Raw genomic sequence first — 15772 nt, forward strand, 5'->3', positions numbered from 1 at the left:
TCCTATTTGTGGCGTCCTTAGGTTCATTCAAAGATCGGCGTTATTAATTTTTTTTTTATCTAAATATGTATATATAAAAATGTTTTAACTTTTAACAACTACATGTACTAGTTGGTTTTTTCTTTTAAAATTTTATTTTATTTTAACTTCGGGACGAAATTTCTAAAAGTTGTGAATCTTGTAACATTCGTTAATTTTCAAAACCGAAAACCCGACCCGTTTTAAATTTTTGGTTTTGTTTCTATTTAAATTTATATATTTTTATAATATTATTAATTAATCTCAATTTTCGTTAATGTATTTTATGTGATCATTTCATTGCAATTATACTTTTCACCACCCTTGTAGTATTACATACTCATTTAAAACATTCATAATCAAGATCAAATAATTATGTACATGTCCCATGCAATTTACTAGAATTATTATTTAACTCTTACTACTACTTTTAATAATATTATTATTACCATCATTATTATTATTATTATTATTATTATTATTATTATTATTATTATTATTATCATCATCATCATCATCATCATCATTATCATTATCATAATATTTTCATATTATGTTACTTAACTAATAAAAAAACTAATGAATGTTTTAATTAAATAAAATTTATTAAAAGAGTTAAACACTTTGAAAACCTTTTAAACCATTTTAATTTTTTTTAATTATATTAAATATGATTAATTTTCATAAATTCCATAATAACAACTCCATATTTTCACTATAAAAGGATGACAAATCCTTCATTATTTTCACACCTCAATCCATTATTTTCTTATGATTGAAAGCATTAACAAGTAAGTTTTATGATTCCCTGTATTTTATAGTTTTGTTTTGATTTAATGTTGAATGTTCATAATTTGTTCTTCATGGTCATGTTACTTTTATCATAAAAATCTTATATTTTGGTTTTAAGAATCTTCATGGATATCCAATATAAACACTTTGATTTTTTTCTAAATCCTGGATCAAACCTAGTTATTTTGCAAGAAAAAGCATGAATATATATTTATCTAAATCTTATGATTTGTTGATCATCATAAACTTACATACTTTCTTCTAAATATGATGATTTGTAAAAATTTCTTTTATTTAAAATATTTTACAATAGATATAACATACTTCATATCTTTAAATTAATAATTGAGTAAATTAATTATTGTTTATTGTATTTAAACATAAACTAATATGTATAATTTCTTTAAAAGAATTTCATACAAAACATTTAAGTTAATTAATTAGTAAATTAATTAATTATGTAACTTGAAAAAAAATGTTTAATCATAAATTATTATTAATATTGTTATTTAATCTTATATTAATTAGTTATAATTATGTATCTACAAATAATTATATATATATATATATATATATATATATATATATATATATATTACTTAGTTCATTCTTCAACTAATAAACATCAAATGTTTTTTATAAACTTTGTTTATTTTGTTAACCTCATTAAAATCTCCAAGTCCCTATTTGTCATAAGTTAATGAAATATATATATATATATATATATATATATATATATATATTAAAATAATGCCTAATTTCTAACACTAATATTATTTAACTTTTATAATCCCAATAGTTAGTCTTTAGATTTTGTATTTCCTTTTTATCTATAGTTCGTGATGTTCGATCGTTTCAATTTCCTTAAACGCGCTTTTGGTTATTATTTCAAGTTATCTTCAATCTCAAAGGTGAGTTTCTCACACCCCCTTTTTATTCTTTTACTACTTTTGGGGGTAGAATATATATCTTATCAACAGTACATTTCGTTTATTCATTATTTACAAACTACAATTCGTTACATGGACTTGTGTGTTTATTTTCTTACTTGTTCAAAGATTACGTGCTCATGGTTTCCTCATTAAGTATGATCATACGCCCCCCCCCCCCCCTATGCACTCAGGACCTCGATGTTTTGAGTGGAATAGGGACCCCCGATCCGAGTACGTTGGTTATTACCAACGGAAAGAACACTTACTTGCGTTATTATCCGAGTACGTTGGTTCACAATCCCAACTAGAAAGGACCTTACTTGCTCATTTACGCTTGTTCATGGAATTGTAGATTTTTATGTATTTATATCAAACTTGTGTGAACTCACCAACTATTCATTTAGTTGACATTATTTTATATGTATGCTACAGGTACACTTATTAGAGGATGAATTGACGAAGACATTAGAACTTCGGGTATTTTAAATAAATGGACAGGTTGTTAAATTGTTATTGTATATTCCTTGTATTTCTTGCTACAAACTTGTGTACTTGATGTTTAAATTAATTAATGATAAGATTGTCACTTAATAGTGTCACATGTGTTTTGAGCAATCTGTATGTCACACTCAGGCGTTTCCGCTTTTGCCGGGGTGTTATAGATTGGTATCAAAGCTACTCTTGTGTCGTTCGGGATGATGGCGCACGCCTCATCGAGGACGAAGAGTCCAAAAGGGGGTTGTCTGTAACACCCTTGGCAAACACAACATCGTCCCACTCTTAGGCTATCCCACATCGGCTGTGGACAATAGAGATCCTTGGTTCATAAGTAAATGTCCTGCCTCTTCAATCACCAACGCGTTTTGGGCTTAGTTGGCTGTGGGGCACATGAAAACTCCACGGTTAAGCGCGCTTAGGTGGAAGTAGTACTAGGATGGGTGACCACCTGAGAAGTCTCTACCTGGGCAACCAAAAACAAAGCCGTGAGTTCTCGGATGGGCAACCCATCGGGGGAAAAGCGAACAATATTGGTGGTACGAGAGGCCGGGGTGTTACATCGGGTCTTCCTCTGTTCCACTGTCTCCCACCAGAACATAGCCTCATCCCCAAACGACTGGGTGGGATAACCCACCGCTAGTTCGAATAACCTTGTCCATTGCGGTTATCCACTGAAGAGTAGCGGTCGCATCTTCTAGGCCAGTTAACTTCGGTGGGTCACATCCCTTGAACGATTTGTAGTTACACCCACCTCTTCCTCTTTTCCTTGCATCAACCTTCACAGATAGAACTTTACTCGAGTTGCCTTCCTCATCATCAACTTTCTTACCATTATTCCCTACCCTCTCAGCGGTCCTTGCATAGAATTCTGCAGACCTTTCAGGTTGCAGGTTCTTCACTGCAGCAGCTATAGCTTGAGAAATGGCTTCCTGAACCGCAGGATCAAGTTGATATTCTTCATTGTTGCTTGGATTCTGCCTATCTGCACTTCCTTCCGCTCTGGTGTTAGTAACTGGCTCTACAGAAAGTTCTCGGATAATACGTGGCCTACCACGATGTCCAGCACGACCCCTTGATAAACGATCTTTCTTGCTCCAGACATTCGTATTCCTTAAGGATACACAAATGTCATCATTTAAGGAACTATTTAGTATAGGGATAGTAAGGCTAACAGGTAAAAACAATGGCCAGTTGTGATTAGTTGATCACGTTACTCTCCGTGTCCTATACATTCCCTTTTGTGAGTCCACTTGTGCTAATTCTACTTTTAATGGTTAGACAATCAAACAGTACACATAATCATACTCTTATCTCTAGCAATTAAGCTAACTTCCTTACACATTCTTACATTACACGTGAAATTAATCACATACTTCACATTTACTTATCTTGCTTGAGTGAAACATGGCTTTCTTGAACTGGCATCTTCTTTCTTTTCTTACTTAAGTCTCATTCTCTGTTCGAGTCTAAGCATGTAGGATGGTTAATTCTCTCGAACTAATGATCTGATACCAACTTGTAAGGCCCCGGTCCCGGGAAACCTACTTTAACGTCGGATTTACTCATAAACACAGTTCTACAAATCATAGTTAATTAAAACCTTTCGCGGAAACGTTAACTTCAATTATTCGATACAAAACTTTCAAACTTGTCCTTAAAACCATAACATAAAACATCGTATTTAAAACATCAATTCTTCCATCTTCAGATGCCAGCCGTTCAATCCATGCCATGTTCCATCCTCATGCTAGCTCATTAAACATATTTACATGTATGCATACTAAAAGTCAGCTACGCTGAGTGAGTTCTAGTTAATCAGGCAACATACAATACATAAACATTCACACATGCGTATCCGAAGATACGAATTCATACTCGGCCTGCTTATAATTCATATGTACATCTATTCAACTCATTAATTACCAACTGCCAATTAATTAAGTATCCATAAGAGGAACGTCACTTCATATCCATTTACTATTGTCCATACAAGGAGCACTATATACTATCCAGAGAAGGAACAATCTATATATTATCCATAGAATGAACACTTTGTACTATCCATAGAAGGAACAACCTATACATTATCCATATAAGGAACATTATATACTATTCATAGAAGGAACAACCTATATTATCCATAGAAGGAACACTTTATACTATCCATAGAAGGATCAGTAACTATTATCCATAGAAGGAGTGCATACTTTATTATATATTAAACATTTAAGGAACACCAAGGTCCACAGTCCTTATCTACACTGTCACTTTCCACATCCATGTACAATAGAAGCTAGAGGGATTTACCATCCTAAATTACTTTGTACCGTTCGTACACCTACTATGGTGTCATCTTTCTATACACATTCCATTTCATACTTCCATATATACATATATCATACTAGGCATACTACACATTGCCTTCCCTGACGATACGTACAATATTCGAAGATCGTTCACGCACCAACAAGCATTTATTCATAACGTCATTATAATATAACTATCACATCAATCACTATGACATACACTTACCACTTAGGGTAAGTGTATTAACATTCACATTGAGTATGCACACAACCCCGAAAACATAACAAGGAAGTGGGGCTAGAAACACACCTGTCTCCTGTTTGTTTTCGATTTTATAGCCATCCCCTTCTTTAATTGAGAACGACTAACTGTATGATAATTATATATAGAAACCACTAACCTTTTGCACATCATTTAAGTTTCCTCCTAATACTTCTAAGTCTAGATCATTCTATTAGAATGGGGTATTCCATTTGAATGGAGTATTCTATTCGAATGGGCATTCTATTCCAATGGGTATTCCATTTGAATGGAGTATTCTATTCTAATGGAGTATTCTATTCGAATGGGCATTCTATTTGTCACACCCTCAAAATCCACTAACGGAGTTTTACCGTCAGAGGGTGTGAACTAACAGGATCGGAATCATTAGTTATAATCAAACCATAAAACAAAGTTTCAAAACCATGAAAACGTTTACGAGTAATTAAATGCGGAAGCGTAAAACCATAGAAACCAATGTTGCGTCACGCAGGACGACTTAAAACCCAATGATAACAGTTTAAAATAAGTTTGCATAATTAAAAATGTTTCAAGCAATGCATGTTCCTAAACCGCGCGCCCGCCTCGGCTACCTGAGAATAACATACTAAAAGTGTCAACACAAGGTTGGTGAGTTCACAGGTTTAAATAAAAATAAAGCGATTAGCGTTTGCGTTCAGCGTGTTGCGTTAAGCGTTTTGCGTTACAGCGTTTTGCGTTACCAGATAGTGTTATGTCAATTATATATCTATAGGTAGCTAGCCTATAAAACAAGTATCACTAAGTGTTCGACACCGAAGCTGACTGTTTATCATTTGCCTTGCCACCGGGTCATCCAGACCATGGTATGTGTTTAGCCAAGATTACACCCGCTCGACATCCAGTCGAGTTTAGCGTTGGGTGGGGTTTGTCAAACCCAGTAGTACTACTCAACAGTGACTCGCTATTATCCAAATATTAACCGGTTCGATGTTATGAAGGACTTTTAGTTTACGCGTTTGCCACTTAGTCTTTACAAGTGATATATAATCTATATTAACAAAATCTTAAATGCGTATCGGAGTATGTTATCTCCCCCAAGTGAAAAGCGTTTAAAAACAGTTTGAAAGGGAAAAGTGAAACTCACTGTTTGCGAAGAAATTCCCAAATTAAATCACCAAGATGCGCGTCACAGAAAAACTCTCTCTAGCGTTCTAAAACAATAAAGAGATTTTTCTAAGTGTCGGAATATTATCGAGTCTCTAGACCCGGCACATAATACATAGCACATAACATGTCTCGTGTTTCGTTTGTGAGTCGTGTGTGACTTTAACAAATGTATTTGTGATACGTTACATGTGTAAGCAATTATTTACGTGTCATGTATTCATAAAATTCATCACTAGCAATTACTCCCGTAAGGGCATTTTGGTCAACACATGACAATTAACTAGCCATTATTCCCCACGAGGGCAATTTGGTCAAATCATGACAATCAATTAGCAATTATTCCCCGCAAGGGCAATTTGGTCAAAACATAACAATTATATAGCAAGTATCATGTTTCATGCATTTTCACAAAATTCAGCAGCTAGTTTCACCGAGACAGAAATTCTACTTGAAAGATTGTACTATCTCACCGATCATAGCATCACAATTAATTTACCAAAAATCATCACAAAAGCATATATGTCTTAGGTTTCCAGAACATATTTTATTATATTTTTATTCCACATAGGTTTCTCACAATCATCAAATCATTACAGCAAACTCATAACAGTCAAATTCATGCGCAACAGAATGTTATTTGAAATTCCCGTTAAACGAAAAATCCAATAAATGCAAGACCACTTGGGTTAGGTTCCTAACTCAATAAGTCAACTTCCAGAAGTGGAACCAACCCAATTGGTCTCGTAGTTCATGAGATATAACATTTACAAAACAACCTAACAGCAGGTCTAACAGCTCAGCTTTGCACAACGTTTTTGTAAAATCATAAAAGTTAACCTTTACTTGTCCAAAAATTTCAAATTTATATTCTTTAGAAACTAGACTCAACCTAGTTTACTGTAGTATCAATAATCTCAACCAAATTTTACATTTACACTTCGTTACAGTCAATTAAACATCACTAACACAACCTGTCCAGAAACTGTTTGCATCCAAACTCAACATATTAACTATCTATGGACCATCATGCATTCATATAACACTCTAGACTCCATAAACACTATCCATGCACATCAATTACACATTACATACATGATTAGGGTTTTTGTTTGAACTCAAATCAAAGACACAAGTAATTAGCATGTAACAAACCAATTCTAGTTATCATATCATTATCAAATCAACAACAATCATATTAACACAACACCATATAAAAATCGGCAGCTAGGGTTTGTAATTAACCCAACAAACATCAAAATCAAGTATAAAGGATGCGTAGGATAATCGATTATACCTTCCTAGCACCTAGTTCTTCAATCAAACACTTGAATTCTTGGTTGTATGTGTGTGTGTAGGTGACGGCAGCCAAGGATCAAGGGGAGAGAGAGACCGATCGGAATGTGTAGGGAAGAATAATAATAAGTTAGGGTTTAGTTATTATTATTATTTATAATAATAATATGTTACACTCAAGTCCCTCAACTTTCGATTGTTGCTTTTCTAGCTTAACTAACTAGTTCTAGTACGTTGAGTTAACGTTTATAACAATGTTATCACATAACACATAAGTCTAACACATAATTATCACATAATTATTGTTTTGACGTTTTTCGTTTATTCACCAATCATTTGCGTCAACTCGTTTGCGTTTCGGTGCAAAACCCGAAAGACTACACATGTAGTAAGTGTTAAGCGTCATTTAAACCCTAGTTTAAATGTAATGAGGTGTGCGTTATAGATTCAGTGATCTTTAAGTTTGAATTGACGGAGTTGAGTTAACGGAGTTAACCTGAAATTGACGATTGTCACATCATTCCCATGTTAAAGAATTTTCGTCCCGAAAATTTGAGTCAAGTCGTAATGAGTGTCTGAAAAAGTAAGAAAAATTTCAGTTTGTCATATCATCCCCTAGTAGAAAGAAATTTCGTCCCGAAATTTAATTCATACCTCCGGTGATTTCTGACGGTTTGCCGGGTTTCGCGGTTTTCTGTGTTTGGTCAGCCCTTCAAAAAGGTGAGGATACTTTTTCATCATTTGATCCTCGCGTTCCCACGTGAACTCCGGTCAACGTCTCGAGTTCCAACGAACCTTAACGATTGGAATTTTGCTGTGCTTGAGCGTTTTGGTTTCCCAATCCAAAACCTCGACTGGTTCCTCAATGAAACGCAACTGTTCATCAACTTGTAGTTCGTCCAAATGGACTACTTGGGTTTCATCAGATAGGCATTTCTTCAAATTGGATACGTGGAATACATTGTGTACGCCACTGAGTTCCGTTGGTAGGTCCAGTCGGTACGCCACCGGACCAATGCGCTCAGTTATCCGGTAAGGACCAACATACCGTGGGTTGAGTTTGTTTCGCTTACCAAAGCGAACCACACCTTTCCAAGGTGAGACTTTAAGTAACACTTGGTCATTCACTTGAAATTCGAGAGGTTTTCGGCGCTTGTCGGCGTAACTCTTTTGGCGATCTCGTGCTGCTGCCATGCGATTTCGGATTTGAACAATATTTTCCGAAGATTCGAGTACCAGTTCTGGACCAGTGATTTGGCTGTCACCCACCTCTGCCCAGCAGAGTGGTGATCGACACTTCCCTCCGTACAGCGCTTCAAACGGCGCTGCTTTAATACTTGCGTGGTAGCTGTTATTATACGAAAACTCCACCAAAGGTAAGTGGGGTTCCCAACATTTTCCGAAATCCAATACGCATGCACGCAACATATCCTCCAGGGTCTGAATAGTTCGTTCACTTTGCCCATCCGTCTGAGGATGGTATGCTGTGCTCATATCAAGACGGGTGCCTAGCGCGCTTTGCAGCGACTTCCAAAAGTGCGAAGTGAAACGAGAATCTCGATCAGAAATGATTGAGACAGGCACTCCGTGTCTAAACACTACTTCCTTCATGTAAACACGAGTCAGTCTTTCCATTTTGTCGTATTCCTTAATCGCTAAGAAGTGTGCAGACTTAGTCAACCGGTCAACGATCACCCAGATGGTATCGCATCCCGTCGGTGTCTTAGGTAAACCCGTGATAAAATCCATTGAAATGTGTTCCCATTTCCACATTGGAAGCTCCGGTTGTTGAAGTAGACCAGATGGTTTCTGGTATTCTATCTTGACTCTGGCACAAGTCAAGCATTTGCTCACGTAGGTGGCAATGTCGGCTTTCATGTTCGGCCACCAGTAAAGTGCCTTTATGTCATGATACATTTTATCTGAGCCAGGGTGGATAGAATATCGGGGCTTGTGTGCTTCGTCCATCACTAGAGTTCTCAACTCTCCGTATCGTGGAACCCAAATCCGGTTCTCAAAATATCGGACCCCGTCCGATCTGGTTTCAAGTTGCTTGTTCATGCCCCGCATGAGTTCTGATGGAAGATTGTCATCTTTCAAAGCTTCGAGTTGCGCCTCGCGAATCTGATCGGGTAAGCTTGCATGAATCGTGAGTTGCAATGCTCGCACTCGTCTGGGTTTATCTGTTTCTTTTCTGCTGAGGGCGTCAGCCACTACATTGGCCTTGCCAGGGTGGTACTTGATGGCACAATCATAATCCTTGAGCAGCTCGACCCAACGACGCTGTCGCATGTTCAGCACCTTCTGATCGTAGATATGTTGGAGACTCTTGTGGTCGGTGTAAATGGTAAACTTGGTACCGTACAAGTAATGCCTCCATATCTTAAGAGCAAACACCACAGCTCCAAGTTCCAAATCATGGGTCGTGTAGTTCTTCTCGTGAACCCGTAGTTGTCGAGAGGCATAAGCTATAACCTTCTCGAGTTGCATTAGCACACAACCGAGACCTTGTATTGATGCGTCACAATGTACCTCAAAATTCTCTGTTCCCTCGGGGAGGGCTAGAATAGGGGCGTTATAGAGTTTGGTTTTCAACAGTTGGAAAGCGGATTCTTGCGCGTCACCCCAATTGTACTTAGTGCCTTTGTGAGTCAAAGCGGTGAGGGGTTGGGCAATCTTTGAAAATCCCTCGATGAAACGTCGGTAGTAGCCGGCCAATCCTAGGAATTGCCGCACCTCAGTCGGAGTCCTAGGTGCTTCCCAGTTTTTGATGGCTTCTACCTTGCCGAGATCGACATGGATACCATTCTCGTTGATCACATGTCCTAAAAAGTGAACCTCGCGAAGCCAAAACTCACATTTCGAGAGTTTAGCATACAGTTGTTCCTTCTTCAATAATTCCAGAATTAACCTCAGGTGCTCTTCGTGGTCAGCCTCGTTCTTGGAGTAGACGAGAATATCGTCAATGAAAACAATCACAAACTTGTCGAGGTACGCCTTGCATACTCGATTCATGAGATCCATAAATACGGCTGGTGTGTTGGTTAGGCCAAAAGGCATAACCGAAAACTCGTAGTGAACATACTGTGTTCTGAAAGCCGTCTTTGAGATATCTTCTTCGCGCACTCTTAGTTGGTGATAACCAGATCGCAGATCGATCTTCGAGTAGTAACTCGATCCTTGAAGCTGGTCAAACAAATCATCAATTCGGGGTAAAGGATAACGGTTCTTGACCGTCACCTTGTTCAACTCCAGGTAGTCGATACACATTCGGAAAGTCCCGTCCTTCTTTCTGACAAACAAGACAGGGGCTCCCCATGGCGATGAGCTAGGTCGGATAAAACCCTTATCCAACAAATCTTGCAACTGAGTGGACAACTCCTGAAGCTCCGCCGGTGCGAGCCGATACGGGGCTCGTGCTATGGGTGCTGCACCGGGTGTCAACTCGATTTGGAATTCGACTTGTCGTATAGGAGGGAGTCCAGGCAAATCCTCCGGGAAAACTTCCGGAAAATCTCGCACAATCGGTATATCTTCAATTCGCTTCTCCTCCGCGGGTTTCTCAACAATCTGGGCCAAAATTGCTGGATGACCCTTTCGTAGGTACTTCTGCGCCTTCATAAGGGTAATGACGCTGGTGGTCATGCCGCTTCTCTCACCTCGGATCGAAATAATCTCGCCGGAAGGGGTAGTAATGTGGACTATCTTGTCGTGACATATAATCTCCGCTTGGTTCTCGGATAACCAGTCCATGCCGACCACGACATCGAAACTACTAAGCGTAAAAGGAATAAGGTCGATATCAAAGACATGACCTGACAGTTTTAACTTACATCCCGCAAGTACATTAGTCGTTACTATAGTCTTACCGTCAGCTAATTCAACAGGAAACTTATCATCTAACGGAGTTGGAGTTAAGTCTAAGAGTTGGCTAAAGGCTTTCGACACAAAACTCCTATCAGCTCCAGTTTCAAACAATACAGAAGCAAAACAATCGTTCACAGGGAACTTACCAGTCACCACGTGCGGATCATTGCGAGCTTGACCCGACCCAATTACAAACGCTCTTCCTTTGCCATTGCTTCCACCACTACTGCCACTTCCATTACCTCCATTGTTGTCGTTCTGTTTCAGCTTGGGACAATCTTTCCTGAAATGACCTTCCTGCCCACATTCGAAACATCCCTTCGTCGTCATAGGTGGCTTAGGAGCACCCTTTGCCGCAAGGTCTCCTCTACATTCCTTCGCCTGGTGACCCATCTTTCCGCATCTCTGACACTTGACACGGTCACATGGGCCAACATGATGATAGTTGCACCTATTGCACTTCGGATATTTCCCAGCATATCCGCTCGAACCCTGCCCGCTACCGTTGTTATTGTTGTTGTGACTCTGATTGTTAAAGCTCCGAGTGAATTCGGGCTTACGGTAGTGTTGTTGCTGTGGGAGGTTCGAGGATGAAGATCTGGTGTTGTCAAACTTTCTCTTTCCGCCGCTCGGGTTGCTGTTGCTGTAGTTGTCATTACTCGGGTTGTCACGGGCTTTGGCGGTTGAACCCCTAGGTGGTAACGCACCTTGGGTCACAGCTTGATCCGTCAGTTTGTGAGCTAAACGGATCGCTTGTTGAATCGTGGCTGGTCTGGAAGACGTCACCATGCCCTGAATCTGCGGTGCTAACCCATCAATGTACATTTCAATCCTCTTACTCGGCGGTTCTACCATCCGCGGACACATCACTGCTAACTCGTGAGAACGAGTAGTGTAGGCTTCGATTTCTGAGCCCACCATCTTCAGTGACCAAAATTCTGACTCTAACTTCGAAATCTCCTCTCTCGGACAGTACTCCTCTCGCATCATGTTCTTGAACTCCTCTCAGTTCATAGCGTTAGCCAGTTCCAATCCAAGAATTTGCACATTTGCACATCGTCTGGGGACACCTCTGAGTGTGCCTCTGGCTCAGCCGGTTTTTCCTCCGGTTCCTCTTCGGGTTCCTCCTCGGGATCTTCCTCGGGATGCTCCTCAGGCTCCTCTTCGGGATCTTCTTCGGGTTCCTCTTCGGGCTCTGCCTCAGGTTCGGCTGCGTTCTGAGCAATTTGCATTTGTAACACATCGCAACGCTCTAAAGCTATCTCGGATCGGGTCCTTGCTTCTTGGAGTTGCTCTTGCAAGTCTATCATCTCGGCTTGCATCTTTCTCATAATCTTCATCTGTTGATCACTAGCCTCTTGCATTTCCTTCATTGCCGCTGCCATGCGGGCAATCTCCTCCTTAGTCTCGGTTCCGTCCTTCAACAGTCCGGAAACGTTGGCTCTCGTATAGCGCATGTAACCCACGTCACGCTCCAAACATGAAACAACAGCTGCGAGAACTCGTTCTACAGGTTCGGTTAAGGGTGGTAGGGTGTTGGGGTAAGCAGGGTGGTTCGGGTGAGGTAATGGGGGAACTTGTTCGCGATAGACCATACGCCTAATCATATTAGGGTACCAATCCCAGCTAACTTCGTTTTCGTACATGCCTCCGGATAAGCGATACCTCTTCGGTGCAGGAGCTTCGAGTTCCGGGACTACACGGGGTGGCGATGAAGTAGGTAGCTACGGCTCACACCCTCAAAATCTACTAACGGAGTTTTACCGTCAGAGAGTGTGAACTAACAGGATCGGAATCATCAGTTATAATCAAACCATAAAACAAAGTTTCAAAACCATTAAAACATTTACGAGTAATTAAATGCGGAAGCTTAAAAACCTTTAATCAAAAGTTGCGTCACGCAGGACGACTTAAAACCAAAGATAACCGTTAAAATTAAGTTTGCAGGACAAAAGAGTTTTTAGTCAATGCATGTTCCTAAACCGCGCGCCCGCCTCGGCTACCTGAGAATAACATACTAAAAGTGTCAACACAAGGTTGGTGAGTTCACAAGTTATATAAAAATAAATCGTTTAGCGTTTGCGTTCAGCGTTACAGCGTTTTGCGTTACAGCGTTTTGCGTTATAGCGTTTTGCGTTACAGCGTTATGCGTTACAGATAGTGTTATGTCAAATTATATATCGATAGGTAGCTAGTCAATACAACAAGTATTACTAAGTGTTCGACACCGAAGCTGACTCGTTTAATAAGTGCCTTGTCACCAGGTCCTCCAGACCATGGTACGTGTTAGCCAAAATTACACCCACTCGACCTCCAGTCGAGTTTAGCGTTGGGTGGGGTTTGTCAAACCCAGTAGTACTACTCAACAGTGACTCGCTATTCTAAATATTAACCGTTTCGATGTGTAGGACTTCAAATATTTTGTTTGCCACTTAGCCTTTACAAGTGATATATAATTTATAACAAAATCTTAAATGCGTTGTGGAGTATGTTATCTCCCCCAAGTGAAAAACGTTTGAAAACAGTTTAAAGAGGGGAAAGTGAAACTCACTGTTTGCGAAGAATTTCCCAAAATAAATCACCAAGATGCGCGTCACCGAAAAACTCTCTCTAACGTTCTAAAACAACAAAGAGATTTTTCTAAGTGTCGGAATATTATCGAGTCTCTAGACCCGGCACATAATACCTATGCACATAACATGTTTCGTGTTTCGTTTGTGAATCGTGGGTGACTTAAATAAGTGTTTTTGTGACACATTACATGTGTAAGCAATCATATACGTGCCATGTATTCATAACGTACATTACTAGCAATTATTCCCCGTAAGGGCATTTTGGTCAACAAATAACAATTAACTAGCCATTATTCCCCATGAGGGCAATTTGGTCAAATCATGGCAATCAATTAGCAATTATTCCCCGCAAGGGTATTTTGGTCAAAACATAACAATTATATAACAAGTATCATGTTTCATGCATTTTTACACAACTCCGCAGCTAGTTTCACCGAGACAGAAATCCTACTAGAAAGATTGTACTATTTCACCGATCATAGCATCTCAATTAATTTACCAAAAATCATCACAAAAGCACATATGTCTTAAGTTTCCAGAACATATTTTATTACATTTTTATTCCTCATAGTTTTCTCACAATCATCAAATCATTACAGCAAACTCATAACAGTCAAATTCATGCACAACAGAATGTTATTTGCAATTCCCGTTAAACGAAAAATCCAATAAATGCAAGACCACTTGGGTTAGGTTCCTAACTCAATGTGTCAACTTCCAGAAGTGGAACCAACCCAATTGGTCTCGTAGTTCATGAGATATAACATTTACAACACATCCTAACAGCAGGTCTAACAGCTCAGCTTTGCACATTGTTTTTGAAAAATCATAAAAGTTAACTTCTACTTGTCCAAAAATTACAAGTTTATATTCTTTAGAAACTATACTCAGCCTAGTTTACTGTAGTACCAACAATCTCAACCAATTTTCATGTTTACACTTTGTTACAGTCACTTAAACATCAAATACACATTCTGTCCAGAAACTGTTTGCATCCAAACTCAATATATTAACAACCTATGAACTATCATGCATTCATATGACCCTCTAGACTCCATAAACACCATCCATGCACATCAATTACATATTACATACTTGATTAGGGTTTGTGTTTGAACTCAAATCAAAGACACAACAATCAACATGCAACAAGATTCAATCTAGTTATCAAATCATCATTCAATCAACCACAATCATATTAGCTATACACACTCATAAAATCGGCTGCTAGGGTTTGTTATTAACCCAACAAACATCAAAATCAAGCAACAAGAATGTAAAGGATGATCAATTATACCTTCCTAGCACCTAGTTCTTCAATCAAACACTTGATTTGAGGATTGTATGTGTGTATAAAGTGGACGGCAGCCGTGAGGGATGGGGTGAAGGGTTCCGATCGGGATCTTGGGTTAATAATAATAATAGTTAGGGTTAAGTTAATGATATATTTATAGACATACAAGTTACACTCAAGTCCCTCTACTTTCAAGTGTTGTTTTTCTAACTTAACTAACTTAGTTCTTGTTTCTTGTCTAGCATTACACACAATATAATCAAGTAACACATATGTTAACACATAATTATCACATAATTATTATGTTGACGTTTTTCGTTTATTCCTCAATCGTTTGCGTCAACTTGTTTACGTTGCGGTGCAATTCCCGAAAGACTACACATGTAGTAAGTGTTAAGCGTCATTTAAACCCTAGTTTAAATGTAATGAAGTGTGCGTTATAGATTCAATGATCTTAAGTTTGAATTGACGGAGTTGAGTTAACGGAGTTAACCTGAAATTGACGATTGTCACATCATTCCCATGTTAAAGAATTTTCGTCCCGAAAATTTGAGTCAAGTCGTGATGAGTGTCTGAAAGAGTAAGAAAGAAAAGTGAATTTTGGCTTCGCGAGGTTCACTTTTTAGGACATGTGATCAACGAGAATGGTATCCATGTCGATCCCGGTAAGGTAGAGGCCATCAAAAACTGGGAAACACCTAAGACTCCGACTGAGGTGCGGCAATTCCTAGGACTGGCCGGCTACTACCGGCGTTTCATCGAGGGATTTTCAAAGATTGCTCAACCCC

Source organism: Bidens hawaiensis, unplaced genomic scaffold (genome assembly GCF_021521415.1).
Source record: "Bidens hawaiensis isolate Kalapana, Puna unplaced genomic scaffold, B.hawaiensis_p1.1 tig00000566_1, whole genome shotgun sequence".
In the NCBI taxonomy this organism is placed as follows: Eukaryota; Viridiplantae; Streptophyta; class Magnoliopsida; order Asterales; family Asteraceae; genus Bidens; species Bidens hawaiensis.